Source organism: Coregonus clupeaformis, chromosome 9, assembly GCF_020615455.1.
Source record: "Coregonus clupeaformis isolate EN_2021a chromosome 9, ASM2061545v1, whole genome shotgun sequence".
Classification (NCBI taxonomy): domain Eukaryota; kingdom Metazoa; phylum Chordata; class Actinopteri; order Salmoniformes; family Salmonidae; genus Coregonus; species Coregonus clupeaformis.
In genome coordinates, this window is record NC_059200.1 from 26,096,730 (window position 1) to 26,110,149 (window position 13,420).

Below are 13,420 nucleotides of genomic sequence, written 5' to 3' on the forward strand. Positions count from 1 at the left end.
CAACATTCCAAACACACCATGCTTGACATGTCTAGAACATTCTAACACCCAAAACACACTGCTTTGCTATTTTCCTAAATTCTCTTCTCTTCAGTGGGTCAGATAAAAGCAGAGGAGAGGACTAGCTAGCCCAAGGATCTTTAGAAGAAGGAAAATACCTTGTATACAGATGAGAGCGTCTATGAGCAGTACGTACCTTTTTTAATGAGATGTCAGACAGGTACACACACACACACACACACACACATTTCCCCTCTTCTCCTCTCCTATCCCATCTCTGAATAGAAACAGTGTTGGCATGTTTAGGTGCCAGAGCTCTACCTCACTGTGTGTATCTGTGGGACACTGGTTGTGCCTCACACACGTCAGGGTGTCAGCCGTATGCCCGGTGTGTTTAGCCAGCATCCTGGGGAGGGGACAAGGGATGGCCAAACAGGATGGGAGGTACTAGGTAGGCGCCCAGGGTAATACCCTGTGTTTGGACCTTGGCTGTGGTGTTGGCTGTGTATGACTCTGTTCCTGCTCTCTATTTATAGAACACTTCTACTGAACCTGTAGAGGGACATTATGGAGTGTGTGTGTGTGTGTGTGCTCACTGACCTCCTGAACCCCCAGTCACCTATTATCAATCATTTCCTGCTTTAATGCATCACTTCCTTCAGGGATGGGTTACATTCCCCCTCTCCCCTATCCCGTTCTCGCCCTCTCTCCTGTTTTCTCTCTCTCTCTCTGCGTCTGACTAATGACGGACAAATTAGAGATTAGGGGCTTTAGTGGGCCCCTCTGGTTACCATAGCAGCCAGACTACTAACACACACACCCTCTGGGTCCTACACAGGCTCACACATGCCCTACCTGGCTTTCCTGTGTGTTTTGTGTGAAAGCGTACAGTATGTTTGTGTGTGTGTGTGTCACGGCCAAATCCAACTGAACGAATGAAGCAGAGAAAACCAGACCAGCCTGAAGGGAAACTGGTTCAGGGTAGGCGGGAAGGAGGGAGGGAGGTGGGGAGGGAGGGAGGTGGGGGAGGGAGGGAGGTGGGTGGGGAGGGAGGGAGGTGGGGAGGGAGGGAGGTGGGGAGGGAGGGAGGTGGGTGGGGAGGGAGGGAGGTGGGGAGGGAGGGAGGGAGAGGGACGTATCAGTAGGTGTGTGCTGAGTAAAGCAGAGAGGAGAGGAAGTGCTGAGCTGGTCTGCTGATGTCACAGAACAGACAAGCAGGGCTGTAGCCCTGACATACACACACAGTTGAAGCGGTTATTCTTAGTCACACTCAAACGCCGTAAAGAGTTTCCATGCCTGCTGTCTGTTATGTCATCTGACTGACTGGCAGTTATTGTTCCACTGAACATTACTGTACATAAACTCTCTCAGTTATCAGTAACGTCCACATACCCCCCCACACTAAGACTCTTACGACATCACACACACCAGCAGTCAGAATGTCTGAGTCACAGAAGGACAAGACAAAGCGACAGAGGAAGTGTTAGGTGATTTGTCATCACGTTTAGCTTATCACTTCTCTCTGTTTTCTCTCTGTCGTGTACCATAGCGTAAGGTCCCTCTGTGTGTGTGTGTGTGTGTGTGTGTGTGTGTGTGTGTGTGTGTGTGTGTGTGTATTCCTCTCTTTTTAAACATTAGGACAGAACCAGAGGTTATGGACGGTAACACACACACACACGCCCCTCTGCAGCTGGCCTTTATAACAGCTGACCAAACTTGGCTCACTGGAAGTCTGCTGTGCTCTGCTGTGGGAGCTCCATCATGTTCCACAGCTCAACACTGGAGGGGTTTAGCAAACACATCTCTGTAATAGAACCCAGAGCTGCATCCTTTTCCCATCTTTCACTCTCTGTAGGTCTCTCTCTGTCGGTCTCTCTCTGTCGGTCTCTCTGTAGGTCTCTCTGTAGGTCTCTCTCTGTAGGTCTCTCTGTAGGTCTCTCTCTGTAGGTCTCTCTCTGTAGGTCTCTCTGTCGGTCTCTCTGTCGGTCTCTCTCTGTAGGTCTCTCTGTCGGTCTCTCTCTGTAGGTCTCTCTGTCGGTCTCTCTCTGTAGGTCTCTCTGTCGGTCTCTCTCTGTAGGTCTCTGTCGGTCTCTCTCTGTCGGTCTCTCTCTGTAGGTCTCTCTGTCGGTCTCTCTCTGTAGGTCTCTGTCGGTCTCTCTCTGTCGGTCTCTCTGTAGGTCTCTCTCTGTAGGTCTCTCTGTAGGTCTCTCTGTAGGTCTCTCTCTGTAGGTCTCTCTGTAGGTCTCTCTGTCGGTCTCTCTCTGTAGGTCTCTCTGTCGGTCTCTCTCTGTAGGTCTCTCTGTCGGTCTCTCTGTCGGTCTCTCTGTCGGTCTCTCTCTGTCGGTCTCTCTGTCGGTCTCTCTCTGTAGGTCTCTCTGTCGGTCTCTCTCTGTAGGTCTCTCTGTCGGTCTCTCTCTGTAGGTCTCTCTGTCGGTCTCTCTCTGTCGGTCTCTCTCTGTAGGTCTCTCTGTCGGTCTCTCTCTGTAGGTCTCTCTGTCGGTCTCTCTCTGTAGGTCTCTCTGTCGGTCTCTCTCTGTAGGTCTCTCTGTCGGTCTCTCTCTGTAGGTCTCTCTGTCGGTCTCTCTCTGTAGGTCTCTCTGTAGGTCTCTCTGTCGGTCTCTCTCTGTAGGTCTCTCTGTCGGTCTCTCTCTGTAGGTCTCTCTGTCGGTCTCTCTCTGTAGGTCTCTCTGTCGGTCTCTCTCTGTAGGTCTCTCTCTGTAGGTCTCTCTGTCGGTCTCTCTCTGTAGGTCTCTCTCTGTAGGTCTCTCTGTCGGCCTCTCTCTGTAGGTCTCTCTGTCGGCCTCTCTCTGTAGGTCTCTCTGTCGGTCTCTCTCTGTAGGTCTCTCTGTCGGTCTCTCTCTGTAGGTCTCGCTGTCGGTCTCTCGTCACTCTTTTATAATATTTCTCTTTCTCCCCCCTATTTATTTTCTCCTCCCATCTCTCTTTCTATTTCCCTCTATCTGCCTTTCTCTCACACCTTTATGTAATTCCTTACTTTTCAGTAATGAATGGTGTCTATCCTTGTTGAGTAAATGTTTCCCAGCCTCATTGAAACCTCCTGCCTGTGTAGTACTGTTTGGTCACTCTGTTGTTCTGAGGTGCCATTCATCTGTTATAGTTTGAAACTGTGTAGCTAGTTTAGTTTCTTTAACATGGTCCCTTTGCCAACACCAGCAGAATGGATCTTTTGTGGGGAGTTGTTTATCCAAGTGGTGGGAACGAGAGACATTTGGGAAAGAGAACCATTTGTTGTGTGTGTGGTGGCTTGCCTGTTGATAGTCCTCAGAGGCTAAACAAATGATTTGGGACAGTGTAGGTCGGGGAACGGTACTGAATTAAAAAGAGAACAAATGTAATGCCAGACATTTGTATTTCCCCTCCTCCACCTGATACACTGACAGTTTCATTTTTCAGCAGGTCTTTGTTTCCAGGAGTTTAACTGGTAATCAGTGCAGTCAGTGTGTGTATATGTGTGACAGATCTGGGTTACACAGTGTTGTGCTGTTCTTAGGAGAGGGAATGTGTTAGTTAGCTGAAGCTGTGGATCGTAATCATCTCTTCATCTCTCCCCCTTCCCCTCTCTGTCCTTTTCAGTTTTCCTTGATTTTTGTTATAGAAGTACAACTCATTTCTTCTTAATTGCTACTTAACTGCTATTAATTATCAATAGAAAAATAAAATAAACTATTACCCCTCTGAGGTAACTATAGGGTACTATGCTTGTCTGTGTGTTGTCTGTGCGTCCCCTCTCTCACTTAAAAGCAGCCAGATTCTCTCTTTCTGTACTGTCTGTAAAATCCATCTGCCTCTCCCTCCCTCTCCGCCTGTCCCTCTCTCCCTCCCTCCCTCTCTCTATTTCTCTCTCTCTCCCTCCCTAAAGAGTCTTTAAACGCCATCCCTCTCTCTCTGTATTCAAGTCTTAATTCAGTGAGCATAGGAAAGGGATGATTGCTGTTTGCAATGCAGTGACTGCTCTGAATACTTAAACAGAAAGAAAAGATGGAGAAAATAGAGGAGAAGAATATCAAAAACAGCCAAAACAAGAAACAAAATAGGTAGAAGTGCTCCAATGCATAGTACGTTTTTGTGGATGGGTGGGTCAGTGTGCATGTTGAGTATGTCTCACTGTAGGAGGCCATAAACAGAGAAAAAGATAGCGGGCTATACCAGCCAACTTAACGTGTGACAGCGCACAAACACTGTCCCTATTGTGGCCAGTGAAATGGACACCATAAAAACACAGCAACGATAGTGTCCAGTCTGAGCTGCCAGACTCTTTACACCTCCTCCACTGTTGTTAAGGACCTTTCTCTCTTTCTCTCCTTTTTCCAAGGTCTCTATCTCCTTTTCGGAGGTAGTTTTAAACCATTGCTGTGTGGGTTTGAGTCTCGCTTGTTGTATAGGGTGTCTCTCCTCCTTTTTCCTCAGGTCTTTTCATGTTTTTTCTGAGGTTGTTTTCAGACAGAGCTGCAGGGTGTCCGGTTGGTTGGAAAGAATCTCTTCTTCTCTGAGGTATACAGTCTGCTACTGGCTTTAGTAGTGTAAAGGAAAACCTATACAATGACTACCTCACACTCCCCAAGGACATTGAAATTCAAGAAAAGATTATCCTTATAGTTATTGAATAGGCCTATGAATTGTAGTCAGTAACCCCTTTACATTTACATAATTTAGCAGACGCTCTTATCCAGAGCGATTTACAGTAGTTAGTGCCTACATTTCTGTACTGGTCCCCGTGGGAATTGAACCCACAACCTTGGTGTTTCAAGTGCCATGCTCTACCAACTGAGCCACATGGGAACCCCTAACACTGTGGAAATTGGCCTATATGGATAAGGCCATATCGAAATGTTTCTAACAGACAAACTATACAAAGCATATGCATGACCATGGTAGCAATTGAAAGAGAACACTTTGGAGATTATGGGGAAACTGTCAGACCAAAGGTGAGGACACAACAGTTCACCTGACACAAGACTGAATCCAAACATTACACTGTTGATTTGATGTGCAATTTACATTTACTGTACTTTTCACAGCATTTATTGATAATGACATCTGAAAATACTCTGGATACGTTCATTTACATGATATTGACATTTTGGAGTAGGTGCAAGATAAGGGAAAAAACTATTAGAAGGGATTGAGTGCGATATCTAACTGGTGTCTCCAAGTGGCCACACACTTCTTCAAAAAGTGCACAGTTCCTATGTAATGTCAATGGTCCTCTGTAGCTCAATTGGTAGAGCATGGCGCTTGTAACGCCAGGGTAGTGGGATAGATCCCCGGGACCACCCATACGTAAAAATGTATGCACACATGACTGTAAGTCGCTTTGGATAAAAGCGGCTGCTAAATGGCATATTATTATTATTATTATTATTATTATTATTATTAATGCACTTTTATGACTCAAGGAAAGAGCCTTCAACTATAAGGTGATTAGCTTTGCCGTTGAGGAACTGAAACAAATACACTTGTAGTTTTTTGTTTGGAGCACAGCCCTGCATCCCCACCATCACACAATTACTGTTGTTGTTTACGCAATCCCAAAAAGTTCCATAATAAATCGCAATCTGGGTGAGATGGGCAAAAATTTGAAAGCTTATTCTGTTGCCAACGTGGCTAGCTAAGTTATAAAATACAATCTTACAGTGTAAGGCTTTCAAAAGGCATCCGAGTGGCGCAGCGGTCTGAGGCACTGCATCTCAGTGCTTGAGGCGTCACTACAGACCCCCTGGTTCGATTCCAGGCTGTATCACAACCGGCCGTGATTGGGAGTTCCATAGGGCGGCGCCCAATTAGCTCAGCGTCGTCCGGGTTTGGCCGGTGTAGGCCGTCATTGTAAATAAAAATGTGTTCTTAACTGACTTGCCTAGTTAAATAAAGGTAAAATAAAAAAAAAAGGCACTTCAGACAAAGGGATTGTAATTTTGGTGTGCATAGAATGGAGTCATGAGTGCATTCAAGTGCGTGTTCCGCTGCGAATTTTCTTCACAATACGACAAACAGGCTCATTCTGTTCAGGACAACCCAGGGTATAACACAAGTCATCCTTGTAACTTTGGATCAAACATGGTGTTTGTGAACATTGATACTGTAAGTGACAGGAGTTTTCAAATATGGAAATGTTAAGTGCACATTTAGACTCATGGGTGTGTGGTTTGCTTGTATGACATCAAAGCGGTATTTATTATAATCCTCAACATCTCATCTTTTAGAACACATCGACTTCTCTTGATTTACAGCATTGTCCTCACTCCGACAACAACAAATTGCAAAAGTAGCCCAATATGCGGGAGAGTTGGGGGTTGGGGGTATCTTCTTGTTGCGCACGGTGCTCAAGTTCAGAGAGACTGTCAGTCAAAACCAATACAGCGCTGTAAAGCGGAGAACCTGAGCTCTGACGTAACGTATAGCATGTTACTGTACAGCCACAGCATTAGGCACTTATCAATGACAAAATATGCTATTTTCAATGTGTATATGGGATGACGGAGACTGATTGGAAAGGTTTAACTCGTCAGTTTTACTGCACCACTCGTAGCGACAGCAGAAGTGCTGTCAGGTATAACCTTCTGCTAATTAGTGTGTGTGTGTGTATTGGTACAGTGAGGAGACATTCTACACGAGGAAACGTCTTCAGAGGGACACAAATTGGCCTACTTTACCCAATTCAGAGCTTTGTGGAGCATCCCCCACCTCCACACACACACACACACACACAGACAGAGGCACACGCCCCTCCGCCTTGCACACTGTTCCCCCCTCGTGCGCTCTCGCACACAACCTCCCCTGTCCTCCCCACACCTCTTGTTGTTGTCTACAGAGCATGCTTTATTCCTATTGGCTGTGTGGCAGAGGTAAGGAATGGGAGGGTAGCTAGCCATTGTCTAATAAATACACAGTTAAAAGTGGGTCTTTGTCACAGTGCTGTGAGAACCAGAATGACCCCTCTAGCCAGCCGTCTCGACGGGCAACCAACTGGACAGCCTCTGGCATGACAGGGTCCTTACAGACCGCCCCATAGGGTGCCACTGCTCTCTCACAGGCCATGATGGGCTGACCCATATTATGCCCCACTAAAATCCCTTCTCAGTTTTCCATTTACTGGACCTATAGTTAACCATCCGTTGACTCCATTGTATGTGGAGTTATAACATTGATGATTCCTCTAATTTAAATGATTCAGCAGATATTTGAGATCAGCGAGATGCAAGACTTCGCTCTGACACTGTCACACACAGCATCTGCGCATGTGCATGGGTTCACTTCATACTCTTCCAGCGTGGTAGTCACGGGACCAAAACAGAGAAGTTGAGCATCACGCTTCATTGCTCTTAGTTGTTGCGGAAATTGACCTACTACATTTTAGTCATTTAGCAGACGCTCTTATCCAGAGCAACTTATAGTTAGTGAATGCATACATGTGTTTTCTTTTGTTTATTTTTATTTTTTTCATACTGGCCCCCCGTGGGAAACGAACCCACATCCCTGCCGGCCAAACCCTCCCCTACCTTGGACGATGCTGGACCAATTGTGCTCCGCCCATGGGTCTCCCGGTCGCGGCCGGCTGCGACAGAGCCTGGACTCGAACCAGGATCTCTAGTGGCACAGCTAGCACTGCGATGCAGTGCCTTAGACCACTGCGCCACTCGGGAGTCGATGATGTTTACTTTCTGCATCTACAGTTGAAGTCGGAAGTTTACATACACTTAGGTTGGAGTCATTAAAACTCGTTTTTCAACCACTCCACAAATTTCTTGTTGACAAACTATAGTTTTGGCAAGTCGGTTAGGACATCTACTTTGTGCATGACACAAGTCATTTTTCCAACAATTGTTTACAGACAGATTATTTCACTTATAATTCACTGTATCACAATTCCAGTGGGTCAGAAGTTTACATACACTAAGTTGACTGTGCCTTTAAACAGCTTGGAAAATTCCAGAAAATGATGTCATGGCTTTAGAAGCTTCTGATAGGCTAATTGACATCATTTGAGTCAATTGGAGGTGTACCTGTGGATGTATTTCAAGGCCTACCTTCAAACTCAGTGCCTCTTTGCTTGACATCATGGGAAAATCAAAAGAAATCAGCCAAGACCTCAGAAAAAAATGTGTAGACCTCCACAAGTCTGGTTCATCTTTGGGAGCAATTTCCAAACACCTGAAGGTACCTCGTTCATCTGTACAAACAATAGTATGCAAGTATAAACACCATGGGACCATGCAGCCGTCATACCGCTCAGGAAGGAGACGCGTTCTGTCTCCTAGAGATGAACGTACTTTGATGCAAAAAGTGCAAATCAATCACAGTACAACAGCAAAGGACCTTGTGAAGATGCTGGAGGAGAGGTACAAAAGTATCTATATCCACAGTAAAACGAGTCCTATGTCGACATAACCTGAAAGGCCGCTCAGCAAGGAAGAAGCCACTGCTCCAAAGCTGCCATAAAAAAACCAGACTACGGTTTGCAACTGCACATGGGGACAAATATCGTACTTTTTGGAGAAATGTCCTCTGGTCTGATGAAACAAAAATAGAACTGTTTGGCCATAATGACCATTGTTATGTTTGGAGGAAAAAGGGACAGCTTGCAAGCCGAAGAACACCATCCCAACCGTGAAGAACGGGGGTGGCAGCATCATGCTGTGGGGGTGCTTTGCTGCAGGAGGGGCTGGTGCGCTTCACAAAAAAGATGGCATCATGAGGAAGGAAAATTATGTGGATATATTGAAGCAACATCTCAAGACATCAGTCAGGAAGTTAAAGCTTGGTCGCAAATGGGTCTTCCAAATGGACAACGACCCCAAAAATACTTCCAAAGTTGTGGCAAAATGGCTTAAGGACAACAAAGTCAAGGTATTGGGGTGGCCATCACAAAGCCCTGACCTCAATCCTATAGAAAATGTGTGGGCAGAACTGAAAAAGCGTGTGCGAGCAAGGAGGCCTACAAACCTGACTCAGTTACACCAGCTCTGTCAGGAGGAATGGGCCAAACTTCGCCCAACTTATTGTGGGAAGCTTGTGGAAGGCTACCCAAAATGTTTGACCCAAGTTAAACAATTTAAAGGCAATGCTTCCAAATACTAATTGAGTGTATGTAAACTTCTGACCCACTGGGAATGTGATGAAATAAATAAAAGCTGAAATAAATAATTCTCTCTACTATTATTCTGACATTTCACATTCTTAAAATAAAGTGGTGATCCTAACTGACCTAAGACAGGGAATTTTTACTTGGATTAAATGTCAGGAATTGTGAAAAACTGAGTTTAAATGTATTTGGCTAAGGTGTATGTAAACTTCCAACTTCAACTGTACATACATACTAGCGCTGCATTAACCCTTAACTGCCTACCACGGCAACAAAAATGAATCCTTAACAACCATGTTAAAAGTTAGACTCGGCGATATGACGTAGATGCAGAACGTAAACAGCATAGTGGGTCATATATAGTCTGTAGTGGTAGTTGAGGGTTAAGTCTGGTTGCCGTGCATCGCTAGGCAGTATTATGGTCTGTATTGGTAGTTAAGGGCTATCTGGTTGCTTTGGGAAGTAATTAAGGGTTAAGTCTGGTTGCCGTGCATCGCTAGGCAGTATTATGGTCTGTATTGGTAGTTAAGGGTTGTCTGGTTGCTTTGGTAAGTAATTAAGGGTTAAGTCTGGTTGCCGTGCAGCGCTAGGCAGTATTATGCAAGCTACAGAGCAGAAGAGGGGAAGTGAGTTACAGAATGCTGAGCTCAGGGCTCTGGCACGCCGCCAAGCCTCTCTCCACACACACACTCAGCTGAGGGCTTTCCAAGCTTCCCACCAGCCCAGCGGTCTCCTCCCCTGTTTAGGAATTCTCTCTGCCTCTCCCTTCTTCTCTTTCTCCCTCCCTCTGTCTTTCCCTTCCTCTCCCCCTTCTCTGACGTCAGTAGTTCAGCTGTGGGCCATGCATGACTCGGGTTGGGCCATATATTATAGGGGAGTGCTCTCAGTGTTAGTGTGTGTGCGAACTAGTACATTGGCAAGCAACTGCCAACCGGGGATGTACTTATGCAAGCGTGTGTGTGTGTGTGAAGTGATCCCCTGTATCGTTGTGTCGGCTGACTATACCTCCCTCTCTCTCTCTCTCTCTCTCTCTCTCTCTCTCTCTCTCTCTCTCTCTCTCTCGTCTATACCTCTCTCTCTCGCTCTATACCTCCCTCTCTCTCTCTCTCTCTCTCTCTCTCTCTCTCGTCTATACCTCTCTCCTCTCGTCTATACCTCTCCCTCGTCTATACCTCCCTCGCTCTATACCTCTCTCCTCTCTCTCTCTCCTCTCGCTCTATACCTCTCTCTTCTCTCTCTCCTCTCTCTCTTCTCTCTCCTCTCGCTCTATACCTCTCTCCCTCTCTCTCTCCTCTCGTCTATACAGTGCAAATGTATTCATCCCCCTTGGCGTTTTTTCCTATTTTGTTGCATTACAACGTGTAATTTAAATAGATTTTTATTTGGATTTAATGTAATGGACATACACAAAATAGTCAAAATTGGTGAATTGAAATGAAAAAAATAACTTGTTTCAAAAAATGCGAAAACATAAATAACAGAAAAGTGGTGCGTGCATATGTATTCACCCCCTTTGCTATGAAGCCCCTAAATATGATCTGGTGCAACCAATTACCTTCAGAAGTCACACAATTAGTTAAATAAAGTCCACCTGTGTGCAATCTAAGTGTCACATGATCTGTCACATGATCTCAGTGTATATATATACACACCTGTTCTGAAAGGCCCCAGAGTCTGCAACACCACTAAGCAATGGGCACCACCAAGCAAGCGGCACCGTGAAGACCAAGGAGCTCTCCAAACAGGTCAGGGACAAAGTTGTGGAGAAGTACAGATCAGGGTTGGGTTATAAAAAAATATCTGAAACTTTGAACATCCCACGGAACACGATTTAAATCCATTATTAAAAAATTGAAAGAATATGGCACCACAACAAACCTGCCAAGAGAGGGTTGCCCACCAAAACTCACGTACCAGGCAAGGAGGGCATTAATCAGAGAGGCAACAAAGAGACCAAAGATAACCCTGAAGGAGCTGCAAAGCTCCACAGCGGAGATTGTCCATGGGATCACTTTTAAGCTGTTCACTCCACAGAGCTGGGCTTTATGGAAGAGTGGCCAGAAAAAAGCCATTGCTTAAACACGTTTAGTGTTCGCCAAAAGCCATGTGGTAGACTCCCCAAACATATGGATGAAGGTACTCTGGTCAGATGAGACTAAAATTGAGCTTTTTGGCCATCAAGGAAAACGCTATGTCTGGCGCAAGCCCAACACTTCATCACCCCGAGATCACCATCCCCACAGGGACTGGGAAACTGGTCAGAATTGAAGGAATGATGGATGGCGCTAAATACAGGGAAATTCTTGAAGGAAACCTGTTTCAGTCTTCCAGGGATTTGAGACTGGGAAGGAGGTTCACCTTCCAGCAGGACAATGAACCTAAGCATACTGCTAAAGCAACACTTGAGTGGTTTAAGGGGAAACATTTAAATGTCTTGGAATGGCCTAGTCAAAGCCCAGACCTCAATCCAATTGAGAATCTGTGGTATGACTTAAAGATTGATGTACACCAGCGGAACCCATCCAACTTGAAGGAGCTGGAGCAGTTTTGCCTTGAAGAATGGGCAAAAATCCCAGTGGCTAGATGTGCCAAGCTTATAGAGACATACCCCAAGAGACTTGCAGCTGTAATTGCTGCAAAAGGTGGCTCTACAAAGTATTAACTTTGGGGGAGTGAATAGTTATGCACGCTCAAGTTGTCTTTTTATTTTGTCTCATTTCTTGTTTGTGTCACAATAAAACATATTTTGCATCTTCAACGTGGTAGGCATGTTGTGTAAATCAAATGATACAAACCCCCCAAAAATCCATTTTAATTCCAGGTTGTAAGGCAACAAAATAGGAAAAATGCCAAGTGGAGTGAATACTTTCGCAAGCCACTGCTCTCTCACTCTGTCTTTGTCACTCACCCTCTCTCTCTGCTCTTGCTCTCGCTCTCTTTCTCTCTCTCTCTGCTCTCGCTCTCTCTGCTCTCTCTCTCTCTCCCCCCCATCTTCTGTTAGTCAGGTCTGAGTGTGAGTTTCCTATATTCTGATTGAGCAAAAACCTGCCGAGAGAAGCGAAACCTGTGTATTCATTTTCGGTGTGTTTTCTTTGAACACACGTGTGTGTTTGTGTGCTGTCTCCCAAACCTCCCTTGTGACAGTTATTTAATTCTTATAAAATCTCACTAAATCTATCTCAGACCAATAGGCCTGTTTGTTTCCCTCAGGCTGTAGTTGAAGTATCTGGCTAACCATATTGACATTGCTCCAGGCTCAAGTCCCCTACTTAAGCACTGATTTTAGGATCAGCTTAGCCAGATCCAGGCCTTACTTCAACCCTTAAGAGATTTAGGGCAAAGTTGACCTTAGACCCACACTCTAGGACCATCTGAGGCTTTCAGACTAAGCTATGGACGTCCGGTCTTATACACTGTATGTCAAATTAGTGGATTCGGCTTTCAGCCACACCCTATACTGACAGGTGTATAAAATCGAGCACACAGCAATGCAATCTCCATAGACAAACATTGGCAGTAGAATGGCCTTACTGAAGAGCTCAGTGACTTTCAACGTGGCATCGTCATAGGATGCCACCTTTCCAACAAGTCAGTTCATCATATTTCTGCCCTGCTAGAGCTGCCCCGGTCAACTGTAAGTGCTGTTATTGTGAAGTGAAATCGTCTAGGAGCAACAACGGCTCAGCCGCGAAGTGGTAGGCCACACAAGCTCACAGAACGACACCGCTGAAGTGTGTAGCTCGTCTGTCCTCGGTTGCAACACTCACTACCGAGTTCCAAACTGTCTCTGGAAGCAACGTCAGCACAATAACTGTTTAGTCGGGAGCTTCATGAAATTAGTTTCCATGGGCGAGCAGCTGCACACAAGCCTAAGATCACCATGTGCAATGCCAAGTGTCGGCTGGAGTGATGTAAAGCTCGCCGCCATTGGACTCTGGAGCAGTGGAAACGCGTTCTCTGGAATGATGAATCATGCTTCACCATCTGGCAGTCTGATGGACAAATCTGTGTTCGGCGGATGCCAGGAGAACGTTACCTACCCGAATGCATAGTGCCAACTGTAAAGTTTAGTGGAGGAGCAATACTGCTCTGGGGCTGTTTGGAATACTGGTCTGGGGTTGTTTTTCATGGTTTGGGCTAGGCCCCTTAGTTCCAGTGAAGGGAAATCTTAATGCTACAGCATACAATTACATTCTTGACGATTCTGTGCTTCGAACTTTGTGGCCCAACTTTGGGGAAGGCCCTTTCCTGTTTCAGCATGACAATACCCCCGTGCACAAAGCGAGGTCCATACAGAAATGGTTTGTCGAGGTCGGTGTG

At 45.8% G+C, this 13,420-nt stretch overlaps 1 protein-coding gene and 1 non-coding gene across 2 annotated transcripts in view; one reads left to right on the forward strand and one right to left on the reverse strand.

Moving 5' to 3' along the window:
• LOC121574143 (zinc finger SWIM domain-containing protein 6-like) overlaps window positions 1–13,420 on the forward strand; it is a 64,226-nt gene that overhangs the window by 12,600 nt on the left and 38,206 nt on the right. The gene's annotated exons all lie outside the window — the stretch shown is intronic.
• trnas-uga lies at window positions 4,728–4,803 on the reverse strand. The gene has a single exon. It is a non-coding gene; the product is annotated as a tRNA-Ser (tRNA).